This window comes from Kogia breviceps, chromosome 20 (genome assembly GCF_026419965.1).
Source record: "Kogia breviceps isolate mKogBre1 chromosome 20, mKogBre1 haplotype 1, whole genome shotgun sequence".
In the NCBI taxonomy this organism is placed as follows: domain Eukaryota; kingdom Metazoa; phylum Chordata; class Mammalia; order Artiodactyla; family Physeteridae; genus Kogia; species Kogia breviceps.
The window spans coordinates 25,725,469-25,752,325 of NC_081329.1; positions in this window are offsets into that span (position 1 = coordinate 25,725,469).

Below are 26,857 nucleotides of genomic sequence, written 5' to 3' on the forward strand. Positions count from 1 at the left end.
CTCAGTACTTTGAGATTCTGACCTTTGTTTTTTAGAAGGCTCACCAAAAATCCAGCATAATCTTGCTACAGTCAAGAGGGATTACTAATCTTCACTCTGTCACCAGCCACATCGGTTTTAAAAAAAACGATATGATTTCATCAACAGCTTGTCCTAGGGCATTAAAAGAAAAGGAGAATCATGCAGTTGGTGGTACTTCACCTTTGCCATCACCACCCTCAAATAAGCCCCCTTTCCTTCATGTGAGAACTATCTACTCAGGAGACAGGCCAATGTTGATGAGGTTGGAGGGATGAAATAAGTCATTCCCTCTGTCTTCTCACCAATTCAAGGCCATTGGGGCATTACGTAAACTGTTAAATAGATCAGCATTTGAAGTACCCTAATAATGCTTTTATCCCCTCTTTTGTTTACAAATATTTAATTTTTGCTCTTTGCTCAAGCCTCAAGATAAAGAACTCCTTTATATATTTTAAGACAGAATTTCCTTGACATAGAGGCCCTACTATATGAATGTTCCATAATGGTGTCCATTCAGGGGCTGATGCAAAACTGTCATCCTGGCAGAGGTAATTACTATTTAGAACCAGAACAGTCTTGGCATGGAACTGGCTATGTCCCTCAAGTGCTTTACTTATATATAGGAATTGCCCATAATGTATGTGTGTTTCGTGATCTCATGGGAAATGATGGTTGGTAACACCTGTGTTATGCACAAAAGACATACTTTTGATCACTGAAGTATCCACAGGTGCTCTGAAATTCTGTACTCGGTAGGTGATTCCTCATCTCCTCAACAAATAGAAATTGTCAAACACAAGATCATTAAAATATATGAAAGATCTGATTCAGTGAACAACCACCTGGAGGAATCAGAATGTGTGTTTGGGAGGTGGGCGCGAGCAGGGAGAGCATCAGGTAGAAATTCTTAAATATAAGAAAATGACAGCAATTTCTGTCTTAACCTCTTCAGCTCTGGTTGCTAAGTTACCATGGCATACCACTGTGTGTGCTTTTCAGTTTTTGGTCTTGGGCCTGACAGTTTGATTAATTCTCTGGAGTGCAAAATCTGCACATTGAATATTTAAAAATTACACACGCATGCACACACACACCTACCCACTCACCCAGCACCCCATTATTGCTTCTTATTTATAAAATCTGTTTTATAATTAAATTGACGTATGTAGGTGGAAGCCTGAAATGATGCTTCATGTTGGGGAGAGAAAATTGTGTGATGTTTTGAGATTTTTCTTTAACCGTACCACCCAGTTCACTCTTCTCTAATAGCACACATTTTTTCCCTTTTAATGTGCATTTAACCCTTAACTTCATGCCTAAGAAAATGGAAAAATAAGTGTTATTTAAGAAGTGCCATAGCTTTTCCATCTGTATATCTTAACTTGCTGTGTGATTGAGTTCAAAGGTGTCCATAAATATTTCTGCAAGCTGGCTGACTAGTGGGCTGTGGGTTGTCACATGTAGTTATAAGAAGATATGTCAGTGTCAGCTAGCTAGACCAGTGGTGGCTCAAAATCCCAGGGCATTGCATTAATGATAATGTAATGTAGTTCAATGTAAAAAAATGTTTTTTAAAAAAGCATACCAAAAATGGCTTCCAAGCCGTGCTCTTGTCCTGTTCCTCAGCATTTTGGTCCAGAGACTCTGTAGTCAAGATATAATGCATTTCTCTCTCAGTCAGTGTGTACTTCCTGGTTTTTAGAATTTTTAAGCAAAAGTGACAACTTAAAATCCTTATCACTGGGACTTCCCTGGTGGTCCAGTGGTTGAGAATCCATCTTGCAACGCGGGGGATGCTGGTTAGATCCCTGGTCCAGGAACTAAGATCCCCACGTGCCACAGGGCAAGCTGCACTGCAACTAATGAGCCCGGGTGCTCCGGAGACCGTGCGCCACAACTAGAGAGAAGCCTGCGCGCCCCAAAGATCCCGTGCACCGCAACTAAGACCCCGACATATCCAAAAGATAAATAAATATTTAAAAAATGTCCTGATCACTAAAACAATGTGAGTTTTTATAACACTGATAAGAAAGGATTCATAGCAACAGGTACATAAAATAAGTGAGTAAATGCAGGCAAAGCTATTCCAGACGCTGAACAAAATTTACCTTTTATGACCACTGCTGCATCGTTACCTGAAACAGATATCTGATCTCCAGAGAGTGGCTAGAAAAGTTAGAATCTCAGACTCTGCCGATCAGGTAGCAAGGAGAAAATCTGATTGGTTTAGTCTTTGACTTTGGTATATCAGTTTTGCAGTGGAAAATTACGACTTGGTTGCTCTTCTGACCAAGGAGAGGTAGGTGAAGTCTGGAATTGTCTTTTAAAACTAGAAACTTACCTGCATCCATTCTCCTTCCTCAGTTTTCCTGCTACAACTAGCTAAAGGCTCCCTCCTGTTATCAAAATCCGATCCCTTGTCCGTGTTCTAGATCCCATTCCTTCCAAACTTCCCAGGGTGACTACTCTTACAGACAGTCTCGCTTTGGATTGCATCATTAGTCAATTTCACCTTTATTGGGCCATTATGAGCAGTCGATAAACATGCTTTAGAATCTCCCATCTTTTAAAACCCTTTCTTGATCTCCTGTCCTCCTTGAGATATTGTCCCCTTCCTTTGCCTCCTTCAGAGACAGAGATCTTGGAACAACCATCTATATTTGCTATCCCCGCTTGCCCAGTTGCGATTCACTGTTTATTCCCCTTCATTTTAAATTATTTTTTAAGTCCACACTTTTTTCCAACTCCCTTTTCTCCTCCTCTAAATCCCACCATTCAAAGGAAACTGCACTTGTCAAGATGGCCAGTGACCTTTGTGATTACAGAATTTGGAGACACATCATCTTCCTCAGCCTCTCCAACACAAGTGACTGCCCCCCCCTTCCTGAAAACTGTCTTCTGCTGGCTTTCATGTAACCACACTACACTCGTTTTTTTTGCTGACTCCTCTTCTATTCAACATGTAAATGTTGGAGTTGCCAAGGAGTTGACTTATCTGTACTCTCTTCTTGGGTGATGTGTTTCATTCATTTGACTTTGGATTCTATGTACATGCTTATGATTCAAAGACTTCCCCCAAGTATCACAACCAAATGTGAACTCCTGATTTCTCCTCCACCTCTGAATTTGTTCCTTTCTCAACCATCCATACATTAATAAAAGGAATTGTCATCTGCTCCGTTGCTCATGCAAGATCCTTAAAGACATCCCTTATTGCGTCTGTACTTTATATCCTCCACCCAAGCTAATGGCAAGTCTTATTGATTCTACCTCTGAAATATATTCCAAATGTGTCCCCTTCTGGGTGGAGATGTAATCAAGTAAATGGTCTTATTGCTTCTACTCTTATTCTACATCCTCTCCATTCTGTATTCCAGAATCACGTTTTTAAAATGTATCACATTATTCCCCATTTAACATGTCAGGTAACTCTCTATTTAAAGTCCTTCAATGGCTCCCACAGTATTTAGAATTTATCTTATATTCTTTACCTTCAAAATCTGTATGTTTTAGTTTATGCCAAAATCTCTCCAAATCGCATGTTACGAATCCATTCATATCATCCTCCAGTCGCTCTCCTGATTTCTGCTTCGAACTTGCAATTCTGCCCAGAACACAGATTGTCATCCTCATGCCACTTCACAAAACTGGCTTCTTCCCACCGTTCTCAACTTAGAAAAGGAGTCTGTAGCCACCTTATTTATTTATATTTTTTTGTGTGGTACGCGGGCCTCTCACTGCTGTGGTCTCTCCCGTTGCGGAGCACAGGCTCCGGACGCGCAGGCTCAGCGGCCATGGCTCACGGGCCCAGCCGCTCTGCGGCACGTGGGATCTTCCCGGACCGGGGCACGAACCCGTGTCCCCTGCATCGGCAGGCGGATTCTCAACCACTGTGCCACCAGGGAAGCCCTAGCCACCTTATTTAGAGTACTCCCTTCTGCATTCTCTGCCGCAGTTCACTTTACCCTCTTCATAGTGAGTAACATAACTTTTTAATAAATATTCCTTTATCTGTTCATGTACTTATGTATTGGCTTTCTTCTCATTAGACTATATGTTCTGTGAGAGCAAGGACTATTCTTGTATTATTCACTGCCATATCTCCAGTGCTTAACTCAGAGCCTGGGAAATAACATTTGTTGAACAAATGAATGGATGAAGGATTGCTGTTACAAACAGACATGGGAAACACTAGGGAGGTGAGAGGGACATGAAACGACATGAATCAGCTTGGGAAGAAGAATTTTAGTTGAACAGTGAGCCTCTCTTAGATATCCTCTGCTGAGGCAGTGATCACTTATGATTGTGAACATGGGCCCATTTCTCTTTGAAGAAGAGAAGAGAATCTGTGCAAATATATGCATCTCCTTGACAAAGCCTCTTAGACCACCATGTGTGGCAAAGTATTTGGCTCTCATCTTATCTTGGAGAAAAAGTGCACATTTTCAACAGTACGGAATCAAGGTCTAGGTCCTGGACTATAGGGTATATCATATTTAATGGGGGATTTCTGTGTACCATAGCTCAGAGGAAGTCCTAAGGCAGAATGACAAACCACATGGAAAAAAAGTTGATAGAAAATTCAATCCATCAAATCCTCAGGGAGGAGTGGTCTTTCATTTTCAGAGAGAAGAAAGCCAACTTCTGTAGAGCAGGGCTGCTCCCCCTCTTTTGGCATGATTCTACCAAACACTTTCCAACATGAGACATAATTGATGTCTGCGATGGGAAGGGCATGATGCTTTATATGTTAGATCTCAAGTTTTTAAGACTGAAAGTTGCAGAATTACATTTAGAGAGCTATATTTTTTCACTTATCATTTTTGATAAGTGAAGAACCACAGATTGCTTCAGACTATACAGATTAAACTCTGTTTCTAGTAGAAAGGTAATGACGCCAAATAGAAAAGACCATTCAGGCCAGCCACTCTCAATAAGTGGCTAAATAACATATTGGAATTTGGGTCTTATTTAGCTTTCCTGCTTGTGGTTTGAGAGGAGTCAGAAAGCCATCAATAACGAGAACCAACCAAAGTGTACCCCTTGCTCAGGTGGATGGGTCTGCCTTTTATCAAGGAGGAAGGAAGCAATGAAGAAATGAAAGAAGGAAAAGCAATCAAGATGAAGACCATGAAAACATTTGCAATATAAATGAGAATTTAAGGTGCAGAAGAAAAAAGTACTTCCAAAAATTATTCATAATTGGATATAGAAATACATTTAATTAAGTATGTGGTTTATATGCTCAAGGATATCCATAAAAACAGATTGCAAAATAAGAGAAGAGAGTTAACAAAAAATAATAGCAACACTGAAATTTAGAAGATGTTGATTGAGAGGCAGAGAAGTGGTGGAGAGGATGCAGGAGGAGTAGAAAAACATGCTATTTTCCTAATATTTATAGACAAGAAGCAGTAAATTATGTCCTTTGTTACACTGATTAATTGAAAGTATATGATTCTTGATATTTGAGAGTACATACTATTAAAATACGATATATATTTTCTAACTTATTAGAAAAACAGAAAAAGCAAATAAAAGAGATTTATTTTTTGATGTTCTATTTTATTTTATTTTTTAATTAATTAATTTTTATTGGAGTATAGTTGCTTTATAATGTTGTGTTAGCTTCTTTTGCACAGCAGAATGAATCAGCCATACATATACATATATCCCCTCTCTTTTGTATTTCCCTCTCATTTTTTTTTGTGGTTTTGTCTCTTTTATTCTTAAAAGTAAATACTTAAATGGTACTTTTGTTATTAAGTAGAGTTCTCCGTGCTATACAATATGTTCCCGTCAGTTGTCTATTTTATACATAGGATTAATAGTGTATATGTGTCAGTTCCAATCTCCCAGTTCCTCCCATCCCACCCCTTTCCCCCTTGGTATCCATACATTTGTTCTCTATGTCTGTGTCTCTATTTTTCCTTTGCAGATAAGGTCATCTGTACCATTTTTCTAGATTCCACATATATGCATTAATATACGATATTTATTTTTCTCTTTCTGACTTACTTCACTCTGTATGACACTCTTTAGGTTCATCCACGTCTCTGCAAATCACCCTGTTTCGTTCAAAAGATATTTATTAAACACAATATAGTAAACAAAAGGAAGCATAAAAACTAAAATCGTAAGAAATATTTATGACACAGAGCCTTTTAGAGGCCAAAGGCTCACGTTAATTAAAACAACCAAAACACAGTGTTTACATAGTTTTTACAAGTACAACTCTAAGAGAATTTCAATCAGTTAAAAATTGGGACAAAGATATATCAGGCAATACCAAGGAAAAGAACACCAAAGCTGCTGAAAGACATCAATTCCAAAAGCAATAAGTGGACAAAGATGCTGATTTTATTTTCATGGAAAATTCCACAATGAAGATGTAACAGTTATGAACCTTGTTACAGCAAATAATGTAGAACGTAAATATATCCAATGAATGCCTTTAAATATTCATGGAACAGTTGATATAACTATAGTAGAGAGGGCTTTTTAACACATCTTTTAGTTTTTGAGAGATCATTTAGGGAAAAAGAATAAATGAGAATAATTATTAATTCATAGAATTACAAATATTTCTTAAGTATGCTTGGCATTGTGCCAGGCTTTAATGATGCAATAGTGAAAAGGACAAATACAGTCCTTGTACTTTGGAGCTTAGTGTATATGGAAAAGCTTACTCATAAAGATGCATATATATTGAGAATGTGTATTAAGAATATACGTGCATACATTTGTATCCTCTGGAGAATATATTACCTTATAAATATTCATGGAAAATTATTTAAAATGAAGATAAATGAGAAAAATAACAACTTTTCCTTCATTATATAGTAACATTCATCACTATCATGTTCTAAGAAGAAATTGATTGCAAAAACTTGAGGAGACAAAGCTTTATTAACTGGAAAAAAATCAAATCTCCTAAATAACTGAAATGTGCTAGTTGCAACCTCAGATTATTTAGGAATTATGGTCAAGGAGAGCTCTATATTTGTATGATCATGTAGAGTATGTGGTCAAATCTACATTCAGAGAAAAATCCATATTCTGAAACATTTATTAAAAATGAATTAGTCATTGTATTCTCAATATAGAAAGAGATCAAGAAAATGTACTGGAGAATTTAAAGTTAAAAATAGATATTAGTGGGGCTTCCCTGGTGGCGCAGTGGTTGAGAATCCACCTGCCGATGCAGGGGACACGGATTCGTGCCCCGGTCTGGGAAGATCCCACATGCCGCGGAGCGGCTGGGCCCGTGAGCCATGGCCGCTGAGCCTGTGCGTCCGGAGCCTGTGCTCCGCAACGGGAGAGGCCACAACAATGAGAGGCCCGCGTACCGGAAAAAAAAAAAAAAAAAAAAAAAGATATTAGTGTACCACATCTTCTTTATCCATTCATCTGTTGATGGATATTTAGGTTGCTTCCATGTCTTGGCTATTGTAACTAGTGCTGTGTTGAACATTGGGGTGCATGCATCTTTTCAAATTTAGGTTTTCTCCGGATATATGCCCAGGAGTGGGATTGCTGGATCATATGGTAGTTCCCTATTTAATTTTTTAAGGAACCTCCATACTGTTCTCCATAATGGTTGTACCAATTTACATTCCCACCACCAGTGTAGGAGGGTTCACTTTTCTCCATACCCTCTCCAGCATTTATTGTTTGTAGATTTTTTGATGGCCATTCTGACTGTGTGAGATGATACCTCATTGTAGTTTTGATTTGCATTTCTCTAATAATTAGCAATGTTGAGCATCTTTTCATGTGCTTTTCGGCCATCTGTATGTCTTCTTTGGAGAAATGTCTATTTAGATCTTCTGCCCATTTTTTTTCATACATTTATTTATTTATTTATTTTTGGCTGTGTTGCGTCTTCACTGCTGCATGGGGCTTTCTCTAGTTGTGGCGAGTGGGGGCTACTCTTCATTGCGGTGCGCGGGCTTCTCATTGCAGTGGCTTCTCTTGTTGCGGAGCTCATGCTCTAGGCATGCACAGGCTTCAGTAGTTGTGGTGTGTGGTCTCAGTAGTTGTGGTGCGTGGGCTTAGTTGCTCCGTGGCATGTTGTTTAGTTGCTCTGGGACCTTCCTGGACCAGGGGTCGAACCCGTGTCCCCTGCATTGGCAGGTGGGTTCTTAGCCACTGCACCACCAGGGTCCTTTCTGCCCATTTTTTGATTGGGTTGTTTGTTTTTTGATATTGAGCTGCATGAGCTGTTTATATATTTTGGAGATTAATCCCTTATTGGTCGCATTGTTTGCAAATATTTTCTTCGATTCTGTGGGCTGTCTTTTTGTTCTGTTATGGTTTCCTTTGCTGTGCAAAAGCTTTTAAATTTAACTGGTTCCCATATGTTTATTTTTGTTTGTATTTTCATTACTCTAGGAGGTAGATCCAAAAAAATATTGCTGCGATTTATGTCAGGTAGTGTTCTGTCTATGTTTTCCTCCAAGAGTTTTATAGTATACAGTCTTACATTTAGGTCTTTAATGTATTTTGAGTTTATTTTTGTATATGGTGTTAGGGAGAAGATGTGGTACATATATACAATGGAATATGACTCAGCTATAAAATAGAGCAAAATAATGCCATTTACTGCAACATGGATGGACCTAGAGATAATCATACTAAGTAAGTCAGACAGAGAAAGACAAATATCATATGATATCACTTCTATTTGGAATCTAATAAAAAAATACAAATAAACTTATTTACAAAACAAAAACCAACTCACAGATATCGAAATCAAATTTATGGTTACCAAAGGGGAAACACTGGGGGAAGTGATATATTAGGAGATTGGGATTAACATATATACACTAATATATATAAAATGGATAACTAATAAGGACCTATTGTATAGCACAGGGAACTCTGCTCAGTATTCTGTAATAACCTATATGGGAAAAGAATCTGAAAAAGAATGGATATATATATACATATATATGTATATATAACTGATTCACTTTGCTGTACACCTGAAATTAACACAACATTGTAAGTCAACTACTATACTCCAGTAAAAATTAAAAAAAATTAAATACAGGAAAGGCTGTCTCTGCCCCCTCCAAAAGATATTAGTGGATTAGAAAACAGAAAGTATAATAGTGATATATAATAGCACAAAATATATAAACATACAGGAATAAACTTAAGGTATGTGCCAAAACTATATAAAGAAATATACATAAATATCTATGTAAAATATTGTTACACAAATGTCAAGGAATAGCTTTTTATATATTACTTAGAAATAAATTTGACAAGTCATATACAATATCTATATGAACAAAACTACAAAGAAGCCATAAACCCTGATGTATATAAATGGAGAGATATATCATGTTTCTGAAAGGGAAAGTCAATACTGGAAATATATCAGTTCTCACCACATTATTCTGTACTTTTAAGAAAATGAAATGTTCCAACATGAATTTTGTTTTTTGGCTGCAGTGGGGGGTGTTCAGGAACTATTGGCAGTTATTTTAAAATTTATCTAGGAACAAACTGGTGAGAAGAGTGAACTAAAATACCACCTTTTTTTTTACTGTGGTTGTAGGTGTCAGTGTTCTCCAGCCAAAGACCCCAGCAGTGCACACATCAGTCAACATTGGGTTCATAATTCATCGAATCACAGGAGACTGTACACCATGGGGGACAAGGGAGGGGCTCAGAAAGAAGGTGTTGTAAAGGACCTGTTATCAGACTGGGGCTTTGATTGGGTGATTTGTGGGAGGGTCTAAGAAGAAAGGAGGTTTATTGTGGATTGAATGCTGTCAGAAAATGGGGATAATTTTATAACTGAGTATCTTAACAAATCTTAGCTATAAGTATGGCAGGCTAGTAAGACACAAAACCTGTGATTGTTAAGAGACAAAAGCAGCATTGACTCATATTAGCCAGGAGAGGGGGATGCTCGTTATTTTGTGGATGGAACAATGACAGTGACTCTGTTTAGACCATATTATTATAAAGTGGTCTTGTTTTGTCTCACTTTATCATGGTCTCACAGCGACTTCATCTCAAGTTGGTGTTCTGTAAGATTATTTATGTCCAGCAGGAGAACAGCACAGTTCAGCTTTGAGTGACTGGACTATTTCTAATAACTCTCAGGTCTCCTTGTAATAGGCCAGTTCCTGGATCTCAGAGGCTGCTTTTTTCCTTTCTCACTATCTTATTTGGACTTAAGTCAAACATCTTATTTTTCCTATATTTTATACTATTTTTAAAGAATTTCTTGTTTTTCTTTTCTCTTTTTTAGGACTTCTATTTGAAGTTATATAACTTGTTTCCACTCTTAGTGGTTACCCTTAACATTTTAAACATCTTTTCCTTAAAAATCTAGTTAGCCAGTATCTCTGTCCTTTTGTAAAATGGCACATGAGCTTTGGAATTTTTAAACTCTGACTTACTTTCATTTCCTATGTTGTTGCTTCCATTTTAGTTTCATCTCATTTTAAAACACAACAAATTGCATCGTCAGTAATATTGTGAGTAGGCAATCCTAATTTAAATTCTACCAATGTATTAAAAAAAATTCTTTTTCACATTTACTTTTTGTATCCCTCTGCTTTCTTCTGATTCCATTTTCTTTCCTATTATGAAATAGGTTTTTAAAGAAGTTCTTTTACTGTAATTTGTAATGTATAGATTATCTCAGTTTTTTTTTTTGTTTGTTTGTTTGTTTTTTTTTTTTTGGTTTGTTTGTCAGAAAATACTTTTACTTTGCTCTCCACTCTTGTATGATAACTTAGCTGGGTATAGAATTTCAGGTTGAAAGCAGCTTTATTTTCTCAGCAAAAATATTTCTTGGAGATAGTGTTCTATTGTTTTTGAGAATCTATTAGTGCTGATATGAAGTCTGCTGTGCAGAAAAATCATGTCATTTGGTTGCTTCTAAGAATTTTTTTATCTTTGATAATTTCTTGTTCCTTTCTATGAGTGTTCTAACATCTGTAAACCCTGCAGATTTTATAATATGCTAGCAAACCTGGGTGACCCTCCAATTGCTTATTTATTTGTTCAACAAATATTTACTGAAAGCCCATTACTTGCCAGGAAGTATTTCTATGCACTTTGGTTACACACTAACAAATGCCTTATGCATAAAATACTGTATATAAAATGGGTTAGCCAAAGAGACTTTTCCTGCTTTCTAGTTGTATGGCCTCAAAAAGCTGAGAACTGTAGTTGTCAGATAACCTATGCAAGATATGCTGGAAGTTTGGAAGACTGTTTTGTGAATCCTAGCTTATTAATTATCTCCAGCTTTTATAAAATAAGGCTATTAATTCATTGGAAGATTGGAGAGAGGCAAAGAATATATCCTTAGAGAGTTGTCAGAGTTCTTAAGGTGGGGGGAGGCGACCTCATGAAAAGCTCTCAGAGAAATCAACATCTGTCCCCTGGAATTTGAGGGATTCAAGAATAATGGCTCACACCTATGAAAGTTTAAAAATTAGTAACAAGAGGGTAAAATCTTACTGCACAGAGAGAAGAGAGAGGCTACAAGGAAAGTAAGCTGAACTTTCACTGACAGCAGGGGGCAAGGGTGTGTAGTGTCTGTAAGCCAATTGGAGAACCCATTGGAAGAATCTGTACTTTACTCTGCAAGTCAACATTTTCTCCTTTCTTTTACCTTGTCCTAGTTAAGTGAAGGTCTAATGACTTGCTGCTGGTCCCAAACAGTTCCTGGCCAAAATGAAGTACAGTGCCTCAATTTACCTTCTCCTCTGAAGCAACAAAAAACAGGCAAAATAAATAAAATAATAGTTTTTAAAGCATGAAATATCATGTAATAAAGGACAACGATCCCTGAGAGTTGAGGAAACAAATGAAGTGACCCTTTTAATTGTCCCTGCTTACTGCCTGGAGATCTTACAGGCCACGCTGCAGGTGGGGAAAGCCCAGAAGGAAGCTATCAGTTTCTCCAACTAAATAAGACAGAACTGGGACCCCAGAGAGCACAAGGAGGCAGAGTTCACAGGGCAAAGGACCAGAGAAGAGGTGAATCAGAGAGAACAAGCTTTGGAGATCTGTAGAGGATCTAGACCCTTCTAGTCTTCAGCTGAGATCTGATCAACTCATGCATGTGAGGAAGTTGTTTAAGACCAGCAAAACAAATACCCCCAAATTTAGATGAAACATTCCCCACAACTCAGTCAGGGTCAGGAATAGTTTCATTTGCACCAACGTGGAAAACTTCATAATTCATGGGTAATAGGTAGAGTACTCAGAGGGTCTTTCCTAAGCAGTGGTGCAAATTTTAGTTCTAGAATGCCCCAAATCAAACTGTTTTAACTTAAATACATCTCAAAATAAAGCTTAAAATATTTATAGGAACATAAATATATCTAGCATTCAATAAGGCAAGACTTATAAAGTTTGGTATTTAATAAGAAATTACTGGGCATGAAAACAAATAGAAAAATATGACACATAATTAGAGTAAAAATTGTCCCATCAAAACAGATCCAGAAATCACATTGATGATAGAATTAATACAAGGGAACATCAAACCGATTATTGTAATTATCTTCTGTATGTTTAAGAAGCTCTACTTTCAAGTCACTGCTTGAAATATGTTTAAAAAATACAAAAACCAAATCACACTTCTAGAGGTGAAAATGGTAATATATGAGATTAAAAATATACTCAATGAAGAGAATCAGAAGACAAGCCACACACTAGGAGAAAATGTTTGCTAAAGACATATCTGATAAAGGATTGTTATCCAAAATGTACAAAAACCTCTTAAAACTCCACAATAAGAAAACAAATAACCTGATTAAAAAATGGACCAAAGATCTTAGCAGATACCTCACCAAAGAAGATATACATTATGCATCATTAGTGAATTGCCGATTTAAACAGCAATGAGATAATATTACACACCTATTAGAAGAGTCAAAATCCAAAACACTGACAACACAATATGCTGGTGAGTTTGTGGAACAATAGAAACTCTCATTCAGCATTTCTGGGAATGCAAAATAGCACAGCCACTTTGGAAGATAGTTTGACAGTTTCTTACAAAACTCAACATACTATTACCAGCAGTAATGCTTCTCAGTATTTACCCAAAGGAGTTGAAAACATAACGTTTACATAAAAACCTGCACATATATATTTATGGAAGCTCTTTTTCATAATAGCTCAAACTTGAAAGCAACAAAGATATCCTTCAATAGGTGAATAGATAAATTCTGGTGCATCCATACAATGGAATATTATTCAGCAGATGGTGGGGAGGGAGGTCCAAGAGGGAGGGGATACATGTATACATATAGCTGATTAACTTCATTTTACAGCAGAAACTAACACAACATTGTGAAGCAATTATCCCCCAGTTTAAAAAAAAAAAGAAATGAGTTGTCAAGCCATGAAAGATATGGAGGAAACTTAAATGTATGTATTACTCAGTGAAATCAGCCAATCTGCAATGACTAAATATTATTTGATTCCAACTATATGACATTGTGGAAAAGGCAAAAAAAGCAAACAAACAAACAAAAACAAACTATGGAGAAAGAAAAAAGATAATTGGTTGACGAGGACTTGAGGAGGGGGGTAAATAGAAAGAATAGGGGATTTCTAGAGAAGTGGAACTAGTATGTATGATACTCTAAGGTGGATACATGTCTTTATACATTTGCCAAAAACCACAGAAGGTACAACGCAAAGAATGAACCATAATATAAGCTATGGACTTTGAGTGGTAATAATGTGTCAATGTTGGTTCATTGATTGTAACCAATGTACTACTCTGGTAAGAGTGATGGTGGGGATGGGAGAGGGCATGTAGGAACCCTCTATACTTTCTACTCAGTTTTGAAAAGTAAATACACTAGATGAGATTAATAGCAGATTAGACATTGCAGAAGAAACAATTAGGGACCTTGAAGGCAGAGTAATGTAAATGATCCAAAATGAAACATCCGTAAGAAAAAAGGCTGAAAAAATAGAAGCAGAGCTTCAGTGAACCAACGATCAACACTATAAACCAGGTTGACCTACTCTATGCCCACAAATCTGACAATCTAGATAAAATGGACTAATTTCTTGAAAGACACAATCTGCCAACACTCACACAAGAAATAGACCATCTGAATGGCCCATATATATTAAAGAAATGAATCCATAATCAATAGTCTTCCAAAACAGAGAGCACCAGGCCATGCTGGGTTCACTGGTATATTCTACCAAACATTTAGGAAGAAATTATACCAATTTTCTACAATCTCTTTCAGAGGACAGAAACAGAGGGAATACTTCCTAACTCATTGTATGAGGCCAGCATTACCCTAATAACAAAATCAGACAAAGACATTACAAGAAAAGAAAGATGCAGAACAATATCTCTCATGAACAGAGGTGCAGATATCCTCAGTAAAATATTAGCAAGTCAAATGCAAAATGGTATAAAAAGAGTTATATGCCATGATGAAGTGGGACTTATCCTTGGTATGCAAGGCTGGTTCAACATTCAAAAATCAAATAATGTTATCCATCACATCAACGGACTAAAAAAGAAAAATTACATGATCATATCAATAGATTCAGAAAAGGCATTTGACAAAATTCAACACCTATTAATGATTAAAGCTCTCAGAAAATTAATAATAGAGGGGAACTTTCTCAAACTGATAAAAGACTATGTGCCATTTGCGGCAACATGGATGGACTTAGAGATTATCATAGTAAGTGAAGTAAGTCAGACAAAGACAAATATCATATGATATCACTTATATGTAGAATCTAAAAAAATGATACAAATGAACTTATTTAAAAAGCAGAAATAGACTCACAGACATAGAAAACAAACTCATGGTTACCAAAGGGAAAAGGTGGGGGAGGGATAAATTCAGAATTTGGGATCAACAGATACAAGCTACTATATATAAAATAGATAAACAACAAGGACCTACTGTATAGCACAGGGAACTATATTCGATATCTTGTAATAACCTATAATGGAAAAGAATATGAAAAATAATAGATATTTATATATGCACATGTAACTGAATCACTTTGCTGTATACCTGAAACATTGTAAATCAATTATACTTCAATTAAAAAGTAAAAATTTTACAAAAAGGTAGTGGGAAAGGAAAAAAATGAAAGAACATAGAATTGTGACAGACTTTTCTGAAAATATGCCAACAAGCTGGAAAACAAGGACTACCATGTGTAGAGTGTTTATTAAAAGCACACTAGTATCTTCTTTTTCTCTCTCTCCCTTCTCTCTTTCCCCCCAAACGTTTCACATTTCCTTGATAATGTGGAAAATATTGGTGCCTTCACAGGGTTTCTCACGAATGCCAGATTGTTTTCTGAAATACTATAATTCTGACTGGGGAAAAAAATTGCAGAGGATGCCTGAAAATCTCTCTCTCTCTCTTTCTCTCTCTCTCCAGTTCAGTAGACCAGAGAACCTGTGTGTCTGGAACCTCCAATGTAGAGGCCCTCATAGATCTTTAAGCCAGGAATATGAACTTCCAATTATTTTTTGAATTTTTGCATTCTCTGTGCTTCTGAGTAAAAATATCTCATTTTCTTCAAATATTTAAAACTCTACTTTGACAAAGCTGAAGAAACAGCTATGTAACCTTCCAAATTTGTGAGCAAATGCCTGATACTATCTTGAGGGTCTCTGATAGTTAGACATATAGACTTTATGTAACTTCTTTTCTATTATTAAGGAAACTGAAGCCCATACAATTTGAGGAAACCTTTGTCAGGAAACAAATATAAAAATAGGGATGAGAGTTAATATTTATTTAGAATTAGGAAGGATATCACAACACATTTAATCAAGTAATAATTATTGGTTTTTGTCAATAATTCAGTTTCTCATCTACTATGATTGGTCAATATTGGTTTTCTATGAATAAGGGTTTAGAAAATTTCTTTTTTTGCTTCACAATTCACTACAGTAATGTCATATACAATTTCTAGTAGTGTAGTGAAAAACTTAACCTCTGTCAAATTTCTTTCATTTATGAGCTATTAGAGACATAGTCATTTTTATTTGGTATTCCAAATAAAATAGTTTTGTGTTCTACAGTAAAAGGAATTCAGGTAAATTTTATGTTCCATGATTACCATGTAAAACTTAAAATGTATGGAGCTTTTATATTGATTATATTCCTGTTTTGACTAGAAATTGATGGGAACTAAATTCTCTGCTTGTAGTTTTGCATGTCAGATGATTGGAAGAATTTTTATATAGCTAAGCTTCTAGCTACATATTTGCAAATCTTGTTTTTCCTTCACTGCTCACAGATTTCTGTGCCAGGTGTTGTAGGACACTTTCATATTGTGATACAGTCTCTATTTTTGCATCTTGATGCCACCGTGATGGTTGAGTCAGCACACTGACCAGAAATAGAATCCCCAAAGCCACTTTTTATGGAATAACTAACAGTAAATTAACTTTACTGAGAAATACTTATAAACAGCCTAAATAAATCCCATGAAACCCAATGATGGCCGAATTCAACTGATTCTTAGTCATATCTCACAAAATGCCCACAGTCACTTCATTTCTACCTACCATAAGAGAAAATATGATCGAGGGGAAGTCACAGTGGAAAGATACATTTGTCTTACTTTTGCAAATTTACAAACACATATGACCTTGTGAACACATTTCTTGGGTTCCTGCCAGGGCCTTGAAAGGAGCTTATACAAGTGAGATTCCCTGAAGTTTGAGATTCATGAGTTCATAGTAAATCCATCTTTGCCACCATTCTTCTGTTTGAACTAGCATTGTGGTAAGGGTCCTCTACATCTTGACACCTGTTGGGTAAGGTACAGTTCATCTTCAACAAGAGGTCAAATGTTTTTCTTGAATAGAAACCCAAAGTAACCTTTGGGCTGTTTAGCTTCTCAAATCAATTCTTTTCAAGCTATTTCAACATATTCAACTTGGAACAAAGATAGGATTAAGAATGTAAAGAGCTAGATTAAACTACCTTTCTTTTGTTTTCTAGCTTGTGGTTACTTGGAGAACCCAACAGGCTTCCTTGAAGGAAGATCTTACCTTACATATGGTCTTGACAAAGATGATTCACTGATCATGCCACTAGCATATGAGCAATTTTGACTTCAGATAAGAAGTATGATTAACCAAAGACAGAGAGAATTCAGAGCAGAAAAAAATAGAAATGATTTTCATGACAATTACTACCATTTGTTGAGCATTTATTAAAAGAAAGGCAATATATTAACAAAGCTATGTATTATATCAGTTTAAGTCCCTGTAGGAAAGACATGGCATCCTCAAACAGTGTAACTCAGGAGAGTTTAATAAAGGAATGATTTAGGTGAGGACATGTTTAAGAGAAACCAATGAAAATGGTGGAGTACCCTGGGACTATCAATCTTGGAGAGCTGTTAGCACACCTAGACTTGAAGGGGCTTAAAGTGTGGGTGGAGCTGAAGCTATAGCTGTTACTGTAGGAGAAGGCTACTTGAGAAGAGTTAAGGAATTCATTGTAGGGATGTAGCTGCTGGCCAAACTGTCATCTGACAGTGAGGATGCTCGGGAATAAATATCCTGACCACACCCTTCTCCTGCCCTGCGATCTACTGCCTGTCCCAACTGAATTAATTGGAGGCTGGATAGCAAAAGAGCTGTTCATGTAGCTGTGTCTTTTAGGACACAGAATGGGTCTATGTCAAAATTTGTAGAGTGGGTCTGGAAGGGCAAATGAATATCAGTAAATATATTAGGTTGAAGTATACAAAATTGCTAACATTTCACCATGTTTAACCTATAAAAACAATTTATATGGTTCAACCTACTATTATTTTAAACTTCACAACAAATTTTCAAAGTCTGTATTATGATCCTTACCATATAGTGACAAAACTGAGGCTCAGAGAAGTTGAGTTTGAGATAAGAGGAAAGTTCCAAAGAAGAAATTCTCAAACATTATCTAAAAATACAGTCTATGCTGTTACCTAACTTATTTTGTTTGTAAAGAATAGAAGTTTCAGAGCTCTTTTCAAAGTATTATCCTATTTAAAGCTCACACAAAAAAGAAAATGGTATGGTAATGTCTCAAAAAGGATAGAATTACCAAATAATCCAGCTACTCCACTTCTGGATATATATCCACAAAGTGAAAGCAGGAACTCAAATAGATATTTGTACACCCATGTTCTCAGCAACATAATTCACAATAGCCAAAAGGTGTAATCAATCCAAGTGTTCATGAACAGATGAACGGATAAATAAAACATAGCATATAATATACAGTGGAATATTATTCAGTTTTTAAAAGGAAGGAAATTTTGACACGTGCTACAACGTGGCTGAACCTTGAAGACACTAAGTGAAACAAGCCAGTCACAAAAGAAAAATATTATATGGTGCCTCTTATATGAGGTCCCTAAAGTAGTCAAATTTATAGAAATAGAGAGTAGAATGGTGGTTTCTAGGGGCTAGGCTGGGAGACAATGGGGAGTTACTGTTGAACGGGGACAGAGTTTCAGTTTGGGATGGTGAAAAACTCTGGAGACGGATAGTGCCGATGGTTTCACAACAATGTGAATGTCCTTAATGCCTCAGAGCTGTACAATTAAAAAAGGCAAAATGGTAAATTTTGTTATTTTTTACAATACAATATACTTTAAAAAATCACAAAAGTCTAGTCAAATTTATAGATCAGTTAATATTTCTAAATATATGGAAATGCCAAGACACAGAGAGTAAATATCTTGGACAATTTTATACAATTAATATAGGAACTCAGCCTCAACTCCAAGTCTTGTGGTCAAAAATCTAGTTTCTTTTCTAGAAATACAGAACATTTTACAAACCGACTCCAGGGCCCAGACTTATCCCAGGTTTATCATTTCTAAGGTCACTGAATAAGGCAACTGATGGTTTGGTGAAGGAAATCAAATCCATTTCTATGAATAAATAATGTGTTTGTCAAGAACTTCCTAACTGGTAAAATCCATAATTCTCCAAGGTAACTATTAATGATCTGGTGCATAGTATTTGGTTCTCATTAAACTGTGTTGTCAGTTTTCTGGTATGATCTTGAGAGCGTTCGTTCTCAGGGTTGAGATCTGCAATTCTGGATGTCTCATCCATCACTGCCAAAAGTATAGAAACATAGAGGAATTTCTTGTTGTTTTTTGCTGCATTTCACCGTTATTTTCTGCTTAAAACAGTGGATGGGATTTGATAAATATATACGTTTGTGTGTGTGGGGGGGTGGGTGGGTGGGATTGGAGAGAGAGAAGGAAAGAAAAAAAGAGGAAGAGTGAGTAACTGGATCAGTTTTGATTTGAGAGTTTCCTTACAAAAACATAAGCTTTATATTGCATGTAGTTTGAGAAACACTGACAAGAAAGTTCACAGCAAGAAAGAAAATCTGAAAAAAAAACAGATTATGTTAATACTTCAATTATGAAGGAATATAATTTCTGATTTTAAATGTAAATTTGGGGTTGTTAATCAAAACCAGAGCTAGAAGGTGTTGGTTGGGTTACTTGGCGAGTCTCTACCTTTCAGATACCTGTGTGGAAAACCTCATTTAACAAAGGACACAACACAACACAATCTAAGGCAAACTATTCTAGTTGAAATAAAGAACTGTCTTGTTAGGAATCAGGTTTATATATCTGTTCTCAAGATTACTAAGTACATTTCTTTAATGCAGACTTTAACTTGTATATAAACTCTAATTCTGGTATTGTCCAACCTGACTAGCCAAAATAGGCTAAAAAGGAAGCCAGTACAAGACAGTCAGTTAGCAATATGGACATCATTGGGAGAGGCTATCAGTTAAGCCTATAGGCTTACCAACTTTAAGTAATATATTTAGTGTTCTTTTAGGGTCTTATCCTTAGTTCCTTAGGTTCTATGGGGTGGAATAGGACCCAGAGATCAGGCAAATCCAAGGGTTAGGGAGGACTGACTCTTGACTTTATTAAAATTCAGAATTTTGATGTGGATATCCACAGTTACTCTTATGGTCAGGGACTTGGTTATTTTCTCTTTTTAGCCCAAACAGACCTCAATTAATATTTGGAAGGAAAGAAGGAATAGGGACTTAACTCTAAAGCTGAGAGATTTGTTAGTGTGAGAAAGGAAAATCTATGCAAGTCAAGATAATGCAGGGCAATAAACAGATATAAGGAAATAAGCTGGTGGCATATGTAGCGATTTAGAACAAAGATTGGGGAAATTAAGGTTCAGGGATAAAATCCAGTCATTGATATTCAGGAGTTCAAGGCACCAACTTAATCATTAAGGAACATGGCAAGAATTCAGTTATTGGGAACCTTATTACCAAGGTCAGAAAGACTCGGTAATAAAACTGACCTTGAGGTTGAGCTAGTGAGTTACCGCCACACGTAAGCAGTTCATGTGTGTCCTTCATTTGGGGTGAAGATTAGTCCAGAGTCTGGGTAGAAGCTGGCTGTCTTGGCAGGATTTCAGGTAGCACACTGAGGTTATTACTGTAGAAGTGGAGGGCTGGATGGAAATCACAAAGTCCAGAGAAAGAAGAGGAGCCCCTTCTCAGGTGATCTAAGTAGGTTGTGGTTTGGTTTGTGATTTTTTAATTTCCAAATTTCCAAGTGTGAGCTTTACCTTTTCAGAGTGCTTGTTTTGGATTTTAGCTACTACAGGGAAGGAAGGGGATTTTCAGCTTTAGGGAGCTATCTTTGAAGACTGGAGGGCACGTTTGTCTAGGAAAAGAAGGAAAAATATCTTTCAGTATTACTTTTAAAAATAGAAAATACCTGGATGCCTATTTCCTTGAGTGACTCTTAATTTTCCCTGGCTTCTCTGGAGTGCTTACTTAGTTCTACCCCAAATGCCTAGTCTCACATATTCCAGCTTGGCTTTTCATGTTGCAACAGTTAACATAAGCCACTGAACTTGTGGGTATTTATCCAGACCTGGTACGAGAACATGTGGAGGTTTGCTCACAAGTCCCTTTCACTGAGATCTTCTTTTCTGGGCACTGATTTGGGCTGAATACACAAAGTCAAAATTGACTCTTGGGACAGAGATGCCAGGCTGAGTCTGATAAAAGATTTACTTCAGAGTGTTTAGAATCACTGAGCTTTGTTATGGAATTATTATAGCCTTTCCCACTGGGGTGCAATGATTTATAACCTACTGACAGACAAGACTGTTTAACTCTGTTCTCGTTCATTGATTGGACAATTTACTTTCTGCTTTGTGCTCACACCTGCTTTTGATCAAAGCTGGTTCCTATCCTGCTCTTGGCTTTTGCATGATGCTGTATTAATGGTTTATTGGTTCCACTGTGCCTATAACACAGCAGAGTTCTGATGTTTAATAAGATGAGAAGTCTAAATAGTCTCTTGGCTTTTGATTGTCTTTTTATCAAATTAGTATCATGATGTGGGTTTTCTTTGTACTTCAGAATTGCATACTTCTGCAAAAGTATGCCACATGACGCTTCAAGTACTCTGACAATATTCTTGCAACATACAAGAGAGGAGGAGAAAGTATTTTCTTATTAGTTGGTGTTCTTTGCCACTTGCTCCATAAGCTACGGGATGCCAGTAGGAACCTCTTTGGAGGGAGGACCTGGATGAATGAAGACAATTTTAGGCATGATCTGTAACTCCTTGAAATCACATATTTTTGGGAGAATGAATTGTGCTTGAGAAGTACGCTGAGGAAGGTGATGACTTCTTTTTGAAACAATGGAGGTCAGAAAACCTATGAAGCATGCAGCAAAATAAATTCCCATGATGGCTGATGTAGGTTGGCCTTTTTCTCTAAGGAGAACTTGTTGACTTGGAACAGCTTCTCTCAGGCAGGGTTACTTATTAGAGCCGCATGGGAGGTAGGAATCTCCTCCACCTACGGAGTGTGTCCTCTTTACACTTGCTCTTCTGCCTCTAGTCATACCAAACCTTATTAAAGTCTTTCTATAGACCATGCGCCATATTAAGAATTTACAGCATGAATTCTGGAGTCAGGCTACTTGGGGGAAATTCCAGCTCAACAGATCTGAGACAGGCTAAGCCTCAGATTCCTCTGTAAATTGGGTAAAATAATGTCTAATCTATGTTTTGAGATTTAAATGAGCTAAAGTTAGTAAAGCTCTAAGCATAGTACTTGCCATTTAATAAACACTCTACAAAGGTTAGCAGTTATTATTATCATAACGTTAAGTTGTAGGTATTTTAACTCTGTTTTAGAATTAAAAGCAAAGTACCTGGTACATGGAAGGAGGATGGAAGGAATGAATGAATACATAGCAGTGGTAGTTTCCTTGGTGGTGACTGATTACATCAGATTAATTGCTCAGTTTAATATATTGCCTTGTTTTTAGTAAATGCTCAACGAATGGTAGTAATTGTCATGAAAATGACTTAATTTTTGGCTTAATGTTATTTTCCCATGTCTTTGGTTCATATGAGGTCAGCCAGCTAAGTTATGTGACCAAAGGTTACATTCCTAACCTCAGCCAAAAGCTCTAGAAAAGCATGCTTAAGGGAGAAAGCAAGGAGGCAAGGTCATCACCAGTGGAAAAACAAACCATGCAAAACACAGACCCTGCCAATGAAAATGATGTTCACCTACAAAGAGCTTCCTGAGTTGTTGTTGTTTTTTTTTCAACCACATAGTTTCATGAGTTTTAATTGCAAGCGTGAAATGTCAAAACAAACAAGCCAAAAATAAGAATGGATAATGTCAAGCATAGGCTTTTCCTCCTTCCCGGAGTGTTCTTATTCTCCAAATGACTGGCTCTTATTTATCCTCAACTCAAATGTCACTTCATCAAAGTGGTGTTATCTGACTTTCTTTTCACAGTCACCTCCCCTTTCGAGGGCCTCCGCTCATCCACACGGTGTCTTCGGGCAAACTGGCAAAAAGCAGTCCTTCCTTAAGACTTTTTACTTACATTGTGAGAAAATGATCTTAATATACCAATTTACTTGAACAAGACATTTTACTGCTCTCTGCCGGAACATTTTTGCAATGAATATACAAATCTGCTCTGCCATCACATGAATGGTGCCTCCTAGGGTTGTGTTGTGTAAAACTGTACACAACATTCCCACAACGCTCTATCCTTTATAACAACATCAATTACATTTGTGTAATTCACAGTATATATTGCACCCTGAAATTATTTGTTGTTTATTTATGTCTTATTCCTCCACTAATTTAAAAGCTCTGGGAAGGCAGGGACCATGCCTATCTTACTCACAGCTATATCATCAGTACACAAAACAGTGCCTATTTTATTGTTGATGCTCAAAATATATTTGTTAAATGAACACATGATTAGATAAATGCTTCTATCTATTTAATCTATTAGCCCAACTTGTCTATTCATACAGCTGAATGCAGTATATAGTATGGAATCTGATTTAAATCTTGGTTGGCTATAGAAGTACATAGAATGTTGTCTTGAATGTAGTAGAAAATTAATATCTATGCATTGGCTGAAATTGAAAGCCTTGTTCTAGGACCTGCAAGGATTATGAATCATATAAAACATGGATCTTGCCATTATAAAATTAAAATCTAATGTGAATGATCACAATAACTTAATTATCTTTGGTTTTAGGATAAGAATAAGGATATTGGAGGTAAGTAAAAAAGTAGCTTTGAAGCCTTGCTTTGATGGGAGTATGGTTTTGTAAGTCAAGAGTCACAAGTGTTTTGAGCCAACCCTTTGGCCATAGACAAGCCTTCTCACCTTTTTGAGTCTCAGTTTATGCATTTATAAAGTACTAGGATGAGAATTCTCAGCGTGTTTTAGATTAACTGCCAAAACAGCATCCATATATTACCCTGAGTTGAGAACCCTGTTCAAGATTATCACTTTGAGCTTCCCTAGACCATAAGAGCCTATGAATATGATGCCTTGTGACTTAGTTTTTGTGTCTGTTAAAGGGAAGTAATACCACATATTTTTCTCTATCTCGTTATGAGTTTGGTAGATGTATGTGATGACACGCTAGTGCATGCTAAGCGATTTTGAGCTTCTCTGGCTAATTTAACTAACAGAGTAATTTCCAGAGTCATGATCTGTTGATTGTGTCAAATAAGAGTATTGGCCTCCTACTCCTTATGATATTAATGAAATAATCAACTTTGGCTTGTGTGAGTAAAAGAAGCTTGTATGAAACATGGAGAGTTACACTAGTCAGGATCCATTTATCAAACAGTAGTTCAAGTATTTAGAAGAGAAAAACTTAAATGCAGAGAATTGGTTATGTAGATGATAGGATAGAAGATCTGAAAAGACAGAAACTGTTAGGAAGGCCGCTCAGAAGGAAGTCAAGGGGAACAGAGGTAGGAGGCATCATTATTGGAGCCAAGAATCAGGAAGTCCCAGCAGAAGCCACAACCATGATGATTAAGTTAGGGAGAGTTAGAACAACGAAGGAGATGAAGTTCCTTTTATTTTCCCAAATCTACTGAGATATAATTTACATATAACATTGTGTAAGGATAGGCATACAGTGTGATGATTTGATACACTTACATATTGTGAAATGATTACTACACTAGGGTTAGTTAACACCTCCATCGCTTCACATAATTACCATTTTTTAAAATGGTGAGAACATTTAAGATCTACTCTCTTAGAAACTTTCAAGTATATAATACAGTGTTGTTAATTATAGGCACCATGCTGTACATTAGATCTGTAAAACTTATTCATCTTATAACTGGAAGTTTGTACTCTTTGACAGGTATCTCCTCATATCTCCCAACCTCCAGCCCCTGGAAGCCACCATTCTACTATATGTTTCTATCAGCTTTTATAGATTCCGCATATAAGTGAGATTATATGGTATTTGTTTTTCAGTGTCTGACTTCTTTCAGTTAGCATAATGCCCTCAAATTCCATCAATATTTTCATAAATGGCAAAATTTCCTTATTTCTTATGGCTGAATAATATTCCATTGCATATAGTCTCTCTATATATTTCTATATAAATATAGATATAAATATATAGATATATATCACATCTTCTTTATCCATTCTTCTGTTGATGGACACTTAGGTTATTTCCATATGTTGGCTATAGTGAATAATGCTGCAGTGGACCTGGGCGTGTAGAAATCTTTTTGAGATTCTGATTTTATTTCCTTTGGATAAATACCCAGAAGTGGGATTGCTAGATCTATCTTAATTTTTTGAGGAACCTCCATACTCTTTTCCACAGTGGCTACACCAGTTTACATTCCCACCAACAGTGCACAGGGTTGTCTTTTCTCCACATCCTCACCAACACTTCTTTTCTCTTTCTCTCTCTCTTTTTTTTTTTTTGGTGGGGAAAAGGATTTTCTCTATGTTTTCTTCTAGGAGTTTTATGGTTTCAGATCTTATGTTTAAGTTTTCAGTCCATTTCTAGTTAGTTTTTGTGAGTGGTATAAGAGAAGAGTCCAATTTAGTTCTTCTGCATATGATCATCCAATCTTCCCAACACCATTTATTAAAGAGACTGTCTTTTCCACATTTGGTATTCTTGGCTTCCTTGTCATATATTACATGACCATATATGTGAGGGTTTATTTCTGGACTCTGGATTCTGTTCCGTTGGTCTATGTGTCTGTTTTTGTGCCAGTACCATACTGTTTTGATTACTGTAGATTTGTAATATAGCTTGAAATCAGGAAGTGTGATTTGTTCCACAGCTTTGTTCTTCTGTCTCAGGATTGTTTTGGCTATTCAGGGTCTTCTGTGGTTCCATACAAATTTTAGGATTTTTTTTCTATTTCTATAAAAAATGACATAGGAATTTTGGTAAGGATTGTGTTGAATCTATATATGGCTTTTGTTAGTGTGGACACTTTAACAATTTAATTCTTCCAGTCCATGATCACAGAATATATTTCCATATATTTGTGTTTTCTTCAGTCTCTTTTATCAAGTCTTATAGTTTTCAGTGTACAGATTTTTCACCTGCTTGGTTCAATTTATTCCTAGGTATTTTATTCCTTTTGATACTGTTTTCTTAATTTATCTTTCTGATAGCTTATTATTAGTGTATAGAAATGCAACTGAGTTTTGTATATTGATTTTGTATCCTGAAACATTACTGAATTCTTTTATTTACTGAAAAATGTTATTAAATCGTTTTTTGGAGAAGTCTTTAGGGATATATATGTATAATCTGCAAATAAAGACAGCTTTAATTCTTTATTTCCAATTTGGATGCCTTTTATTTCTTTTTCCTGCATAATTTCATTAGCTAAGAATTCCAGTACTGTGTTAAAAAAAAAGTAGCAAGAGTGGGCATCCTTGTCTTGCTCCTGATCTTAGAGAAAAAGCTTTCTGCTTTTCACTGTTGAGTATGATGTTATCTCTGGGCTCATCACATATGGCCTTATTATGTTGACATACATATCCTCTATAACCAGCTTGTTGAGAGTTTTTACCATGAAAGGATGTTGAATTTTGTCAAATGCTTTTTCTGCATCTATTGAGATTATCAGATGATTTTTATTCTTTATTTTGTTAGTATGGTGTATCACATTGATTTGTGGATGTTGAACCATTTCATCCCTGGAAGAAATTCCTCTTAATCATGATATATGATCCTTTTAAGGTATTGCTGTATTGGTTTGTTAGTTTTTTTCTTGAGGATTTTTTTCACGTATGTTCTTTAGGGACATTGGTCTGTAATTTTCTTTTCTTGTGGTGTACTTGTTTGGTTTTCATTTCACAGTAATGCTAGCCTTGTAAAGTGAGTTTGGGAGTGTTGCCTAATCTTCTCTTTTATGGAAGAGCTTGATAAGGATAGGCATTAATTATTTTGTAAATGTTTGGTAGAATTTACCAGTAAGGCCATC